The 7,301-nt window shown below is 42.5% G+C and overlaps 1 pseudogene; it reads right to left on the bottom strand.

Annotated features, from left to right (window-relative positions):
- Nucleotides 1-6,525: 6,525 nt before the first annotated feature.
- Nucleotides 6,526-6,696, bottom strand: LOC148776638 (small ribosomal subunit protein uS14 pseudogene; annotated as a pseudogene).
- Between the last annotated feature and the right edge of the window lie 605 nt (nt 6,697-7,301).

Genomic DNA, 7,301 nt, shown 5'->3' with positions numbered 1-7,301 from the left:
GCATTTAGGGAGCAAGTAGAGTTAAAAAAATATATATACTTCTCAACATAGAAGAGGGGAAATGTTAAACAAGAAAATTAAAAACAGAAGTCCCTGGTGGTCCGGTGGGTAGGACTTGGCACTTTCACTGCTGTGGCCTGGGTTCAATCCCTGATCAGGAAGCTATCATCCATAAGTGTGGTGTGTCCAAAAAAAAAAAAAAGAATATATATATATAAAATACAGTATACATATACATATATATAATACAATGTGAGGAAATTTCATAGAGGATGTGTAAAGTTCCAGGGGAAGAAGAAAGGAGATTTGACTTAGATTGTCACCAGCAATGAATCATCCATTAATTCATCCATCCATTCCTTCCTCTCTCCCTCACTCTCCCATCCCAATATTAAACAGATATTCAGGGTGTTTAGTTACTATATATAAAATACTGTGCTAGATGTCACAAAATGCAAAGAGAGTAAAAGCATCTTTCTGAAAGGATTGTTAACTTGGTATGGGAGACAAAACAGGTGAGCAGGTAATGCTCACTTTTTGAGCATTATGAGCAGCTACTCTTTATGGGCCACTTTTTCGTGACAAGGTCATGTGATGCTTTGTCCTGCAGTGATCTTGTGAGGTAGATATTATTATCCTCATTTTACCAACCAGGAAACTGAGGTTTAGAGAGGTTAGTAAATTGCTATGGTCATGCAGCTGTGAATTATGGAGCTGAAACTCTTAACACATTTACTTATAACACAGTCTGTATTCCAAAGACTATATGGATTCCAGAGTGATTTTTTTGGGTTTAAATTGCCTTTACCATTTATCAGCTGCATGATTGGGGATATTTTACTTAACTTCTCTGAGCCTCAGTTTCCTCACACAAAAATGAGGTTAAGGGAATTCCTTGGTAGTCTAGTGGTTAATCTGCCTGCAATGTACAGACCTGGGTTCGATTTCTGGGTTGCGAAGACCCCCCTGGAGGAGAGCATGGTAACACACTCCAGTATTCTTGCCTGGAGAATCCCCGTGGACAGAGGAGCCTGGCGGGCTGTAGTCCATGGGGTCAAAAAGAGTAGGACATGACTGAGGGACTAGGCGACTAATCACCAGTGATTAGGACCCGATGCTTTCACTTCCAAGAGACCAGGTTCAATCCCTGGTGGGGAAACTAAGATTCTGCAAGCCATACAACACCGCCAAAATAAAATAAAAATGAGGTTAATGATATCTATTTCAAAGGATTGTGGTGGAGATTTAACAAAACAAGGAATTTGGCCCAGTGCCTGGCCAATCTTTTAAGATCACTACATTTGATGACAATTATTATGCTGGCCTGCATAGGCAGCAAGTGGTGAGTGTGCTAGGAAATGCAGATCAAATGCGTGCTCAACCAGAGGAAGGAAAGGTCACTTCCAACTGAAGGGCAGGAGGGTGAATAGATTAAGGAATTGTGAAGAATTCACTTAAAATGGAATTTTCTTAAAAAAGGTATGACTTGAGCACTTAGACTCTAAAATTCAGACTCGAAGGCTCTGTGAGGAAAGCAGCAAGGAGCTTGTCACCTGTGGGAGGTGACAAGCAATAAAAATGCAAGTAAATAAATTAGATAATTATAGAGAGTGGTAATTAAACAGGATAGTGACAGAGAAAGCGAAATGCAAAGGTGGGGCTGGAAAGAAAACTTGATTAGCAGAGAAAACCAAGTAGAGAGCTGTTCATATGTAGATCAACTGCTCTCTGTGAATGGATACTGAATAATAGCCCAAACTGACGGAAATGCAAATACTGCTAGAAACAGGGGCTATTAGTAAGACACTTTGCTTTTTTCTGATTAAGCAGAAAGCAGCACCCCCCACCCCACAACTGATCTTTGAATGAAAGCATTCACATCCTCATGATCTTGACGAAAACACATTTTTTCTTTGTCTTTAGTTTGCCCTGAAGCTAGAGGTAAGTAAAATTAATTAAAACTAAAGCTATCACATTAAAAAAAAAATTTTTTTTTTTGGCTGTCCTGTGGCTTGGATTTTAGTTCCCTGACCAGAGATGGAACCCAGGCTTTTGGTAATGAGAGCATGGAGTCCTAACCACTGGGACCACCAGGGAATTCCCAAAGCTGCCCTGTTCTTATTGCTCACTTATTTATTCATCCATTCAGCAAATATTTTGCTGAGAGCTTTCCATGTGCCAGGCACTACACCGTACCTGGGGAATACAGTGGATGGTCTTTCCTTGGAGTGCTCTTCTCTTGCTCCAGAGTGGTTTTGGAATAAGACACATAAGCACCTCAGGCAGGTTCTGACACAGGTCTGCTGATATTTTTGGATAGGGATAGGAGAGGACTCGGTATTATAAGGGGCCCAGAGTGTGTCCTGAAATAGTCTAGGGTGAGGAGACAATTGAGTTTTGGAAAAGATTTTAATGTCCCCAAGTTTTATTTGAACTGAAATATCATTTGCTTTTTACATTGCTTTGTGCACCCCATCCCAAGGTTCACCCCATCGCCCCTCCCTCTATACTTGTCCTCATCTTTTGCTGTCCAAAGTGAGCAAAAATATCTCCTCCTTCCCACCCATTCCAGTGCCTGCTATTCTTCACAGCCAGTCTCTGGGCTCAGCCCCAAGCCTTGAGGGGCAGTAAATGGATTCAGAGTTGCTGCTTAAACACAGATCCCCATGGAAACCGAACGACTAAGAAAACAAAAAGAGAGGAAGAGGCAGCCACTGCCTGACCTTTTATGCTCACTCTCCAAATTCTTTTCTCTCCTGGGCGTGAAGGCAAGTGCTTATTTGTATAACTAATGGAACCAAAGAACCTGACCCCTGTCCCCACCCCCAAATGTCTTAAGGGCTTTGATAGTAAGTGAAGAGCAGTGGGACACCTCCACCTGGTGGTAGCAGTATGAAATTACCGCCAAGATGAGCGAGAAATGAGTGAGAGCCTGCAAAGCAGGCTTAGTTGCCAAAGAAAGAGGATGCAAAGATGTAACATGCAGAGGCCACTCCTAGGAAAGTGTTTAGCATTTCCTATTTGCTCCTTCTCACATATATTTAAAAAATATTGATGTCATCTTTATGTTGATGACTCAGTTTTGTTTTTTTTTTTTGCATCTGATCCAAATTTGGGTACACGAGGTCTAGTCTCACATCTCACAACTCCACAGTAGATATTTCCCACCTGAATGTTTTGTCACCACAAATTCAGCATCTTCGCAAAGCTGGATAGTGCTTTTCTCTTCCTTTCCTTTCCCTTCTAGGGGGCAGCCTTTGCTAGTTTACGAAAGGAAGCCAAAAGGTGCTTCTTCCATTGTCTTTTTGATATATCCTCTCTGGTTGCTCCTGGGGTGTGATTCTTTCTGCTGCCACTAGACATAGTCTGTGCCCCCGTCCCCTCCCACCCACCCAAGGTTGTCTCTCTCTCTCTCTTCAGGAGCTAGGAGGGAATAGGGATGGGCAGATCCATCTCCTTCTTGTTTCTTGATTCCCTAAGACTTCCCATGACAAATACAGCAGAGGACCTGTGATGTTCTTAACTGAAAGTTAGGGCAATTTCAGAAGGGCATTACAACGTAAAGATAAAAATTGAAGTTCCAGCTAGCCTCACTATGCAAGGGAAGGTATCTCAAGACTAGGATCCTTACAGGGGTGTCCCCATGGGTTCTCCCTTCACTCCTGACTTGCCAGTAGAGTCTTCAGTTTCTGGATTCTTCAAGTCCAATCCCGAGTTCTTTAAATCCAATCTTCCTACCAGTGAGAGCCTTAAGCTTGCTGATTCCTATACAGCTTGACTTGTGAAGTCAGCCCATCTCTCTGGGTCTTTCATTATTACCATTATTAATTAGTTAAGTCAACACACTCTGAATTGATACTAAAGATACCCTACTTTCTTTTTAGCAAAGCTCTGGTCCTTGCCTTGCATTGAGGATTATATGAGTCTTTCTTACTCTTTTGGAGGGCCTGGTGTTATTGTAGAAACACTTTGTTCTTTTTTTCCTGGCCCTTTTTTTTTGTTTGGCTTGCATTCCCTGATGCTGGGAAAGATTGAAGGCAAGAGGAGAAGGAGGAAACAGAGGATGAGATGGTTGGATGGCATCACCAACTCAATGGACATAAGTTTGAACAAACTCCAGGAGATGGTGAAGGACAGGGAAGCCTAGCTTGCTGCAGTCCATGGGGTTCCAAAGAGTCAGACATGACTTAGCAACTGAACAACAAACAACAAAACCAGGGATCAAACTTGGGCCCCCTGCAGCGGAAGTGAGGAGTTCTAACCACTGGACTACCAGGGAATTCCTGTGTTTCAGTTTTATTTAGGGACTTACTGAGGACTACAGCCTAGGAGACAGCCTCTCAGGCATCTCTGAGGAACTTCTTTAAAGAGGTAAGGAGGGTCAGTGTGTCTGTGATCTTGGAGAACGGGGTAGGTACGTGCAATCAGGCACACGTCTTGGTAGAAGGCACAGATATCTTAGTTAACGATTTCAGTGCTTTCCAAGTATGGAAAGATATAAGTACTTGGGTTCATAAAATTTTCTCTTGAAAACATCTAATAATCTGAAGGACATTCTGCCAGTTTTCCCAGAGGATAGAGTTCCTCCTTCCTGAGTTCCATCCTGGACTCCTTTTGGGCTGTGTTGAAGGTCAGCTACTGCAGTGGCTGACTCAGTCCTTGTAGAACTGTGGCAAGCAACCATTTTTATTTGGCACTTAAAAGTCTTTCTTGAGTGTGTTACAATATTGCTTCTTTTCTATGTTTTGGTGTTTTGGCTGTGAGCATGTGGGATCCCAGCTCCCTGACCAGGGATTGAACCTGCACACTCTGCACTGGAAGGCGAAATCTTAACCACTGGACTGCCAAGAAAGGTCCTTTTTGGTCCTTTTAGTATCTGATTTTCTGTCATAATAGGTGCTAGGCTTGACAAAAGTCTTTTGACAATGAGTCCCTAAGATTGGAAGGGGTGAGAGACGAGTGGGAGAGTGATCCGATATTCCCTCCCATTATAACAGCATATCTTTTTGTTTTTGTTTTGTTTAGTTGCTAAGTCATGTTGGACCTCTTTGAGACCCCATGGACTGTAGCCCACCAGGCTCCTCTGTCCATGGGATTCTCCACTGGAATGGGTTACCATTTCCTTCTCCAGGGGACTTTCCTGACCGAGGGATGAAACCAGGGTCTCCTTCATTGCAGGTGGATTATTTACCACTGAGTCACCTGGGAAGGCACATCAGCATATCTAAACCACAAGTAAACCATATCTAAACCACTGCTTCTCCCTTAAAGCAGTTTTGCCTCCCAACTTAACCTTTGTAGAAGGCACTTGTTTCAATTAATTAATCAGAATTTTCTTCCACTTTCCTTCTTCCTTAAAAATGCAAACAAAACCAGAAACCTGGAAAAAACCAGAACAACAACAGATCTATCCTTTTATTAATACTTCTCATAGTCGTGTCTCATAGAATACTGATGAAATAGTCTCTGTGTCCACAGGCGCTTCCTAGTCCAGATCATCAACACTTCCCTGTCAAGAATCACCTCTAATCTTCCCACCCCTATTTTCTCACTTCCCGGCTACCCCTTCACCACCACCTTCAGGTTTTACTCCATCCTACAAATGGTTTGTTAAATATCACACACAGCAGGTCCCTTGTCTGTCCCAAATCTTTCACTGTCTCTGAAATTTGCTACTATATGCAGTATAGTTTCCCTAGAGCCTGGGGACTCATCCTCACTCTCCTGCCTCTTCCTCCCACTTTTGTAGCTTGGTCAGGCCAACTTCTGGCCCCACAGTCACTTCCACCACTGTCCTCCCTCTTGTCCCAGAGCCCTCCTGCCCTCCCTGACTGCTCCAGCTCCTCTGGGTCTCCATCTCTTCTGGACGGCTGCATTACTTTCAGTATCCCACAGTCTAACATGGAACATTGTTTGCTGCTTTTTATAATGTATATTAGCTTTGTCACTCCAACTTAATAGTCAGTCGACATCAGAGAGGAAGTCGGGGCTTTTAGGCACCTTCTATAACGCCACAGCTCTGGGCATAGCCTGAGCACACTGCAGGTTCTCAAAGTTTCTGCTTGTATGAGTCACCTGTGACCTTTCCTTTCTCCGTAATAGCACAGCACATTGTTTATACCTTTATACCACTTACCAGAGTTTACCTTTTATCAAAGGTGGAGCCCATACTTGTTTCTTTGGCTGCTCTGGGAGTTCCTCAGGCATAGAGACTATATTGTATTCATTCTCCCTGGTTCACAACATTTCGTAGAGTGCTAGAGTAAGAAGCTCAACAATGTTTTTTCCAGCATAAATACCTTTATATAACTGAGGGAAAAGGAGTCACATATTTGGAAGACAGATCCATTGAGAGGATAATAGTAAATTAAAAAAAATTAGATTTCTATAACCAATTAAGTATTCCATTTATATTAAAACACTTATAATTGTAGTTTAAAATTTTATTTTTAAATTTTATGTACAAGGAACTAATGTTTCTTCCAGCAGGTTGATGTTTTAGATAATCTATTTAAGGAAAATCATTTAGTCTAACTTGATGAATCCTCTTTCCTTCCTCTATTGTTATAAACACTGACTGCATATATTGAGGCCATATTTTTGGATCAGGTTATCCCAGTCTGAGCACACTTGGCAAAAGTGAGAACCGTGGGTGAATTTCTAAAGGTGGTTTCCATAGAGTTGCTGGTGATCCATCGCACTTTCAGGGGTACAGTGAGGAAAAAGGTCAATTGCTTTTCTTGAAATTTTTATTTTATACTGAACTTTAGTTGATTCATTTATATGGTTGTGTTAATTTCAGGTATGAAGCAAAATGATTCAGTTATACATAGTGGTGGTTTAGTTACTTAGTTGTGTCTGACTCTCTCCAACCCTATGGACTGTAGCCCGCCAGGCTCCTCTGTCCATGGGATTTCCCAGGCAAGAGTGTGGAGTAGTCATTGTTGAAAGTAATTGTACTCTTTAGGGTATAGATATTAGTGTTTCAATAAGCATGCGATTATATTAAGGTGGTGGTAGCAGGGAGATCGGAGAAGGCAATGGCAAGCCACTCCAGTACTCTTGCCTAGAAAATCCCATGGATGGTGGAGCCTGGTAGCCTGCAGTCCGTGGGATCGCTAAGGGTCGGACACGACTGAGCGACTTCACTTTCACTTTTCACTTTCCACTTTCACACATTGGAGAAGGAAATGGCAACTCACTCCAGTGTTCTTGCCTGGAGAATCCCAGGGACAGGGGAGCCTGGTGGGCTTCCGTCTATGGGGTCACACAGAGTCGGACACGACTGAAGTGATTTAGCA

The sequence above is a fragment of the Moschus berezovskii genome, chromosome 9 (genome assembly GCF_049115385.1).
Source record: "Moschus berezovskii isolate FMDL1 chromosome 9, NW_MosBer_1.0, whole genome shotgun sequence".
Lineage (NCBI taxonomy): Eukaryota > Metazoa > Chordata > Mammalia > Artiodactyla > Moschidae > Moschus > Moschus berezovskii.
The sequence above is the reverse complement of the archived record's forward strand: the minus strand, read 5'-3'. Positions and strand labels throughout refer to the sequence as shown.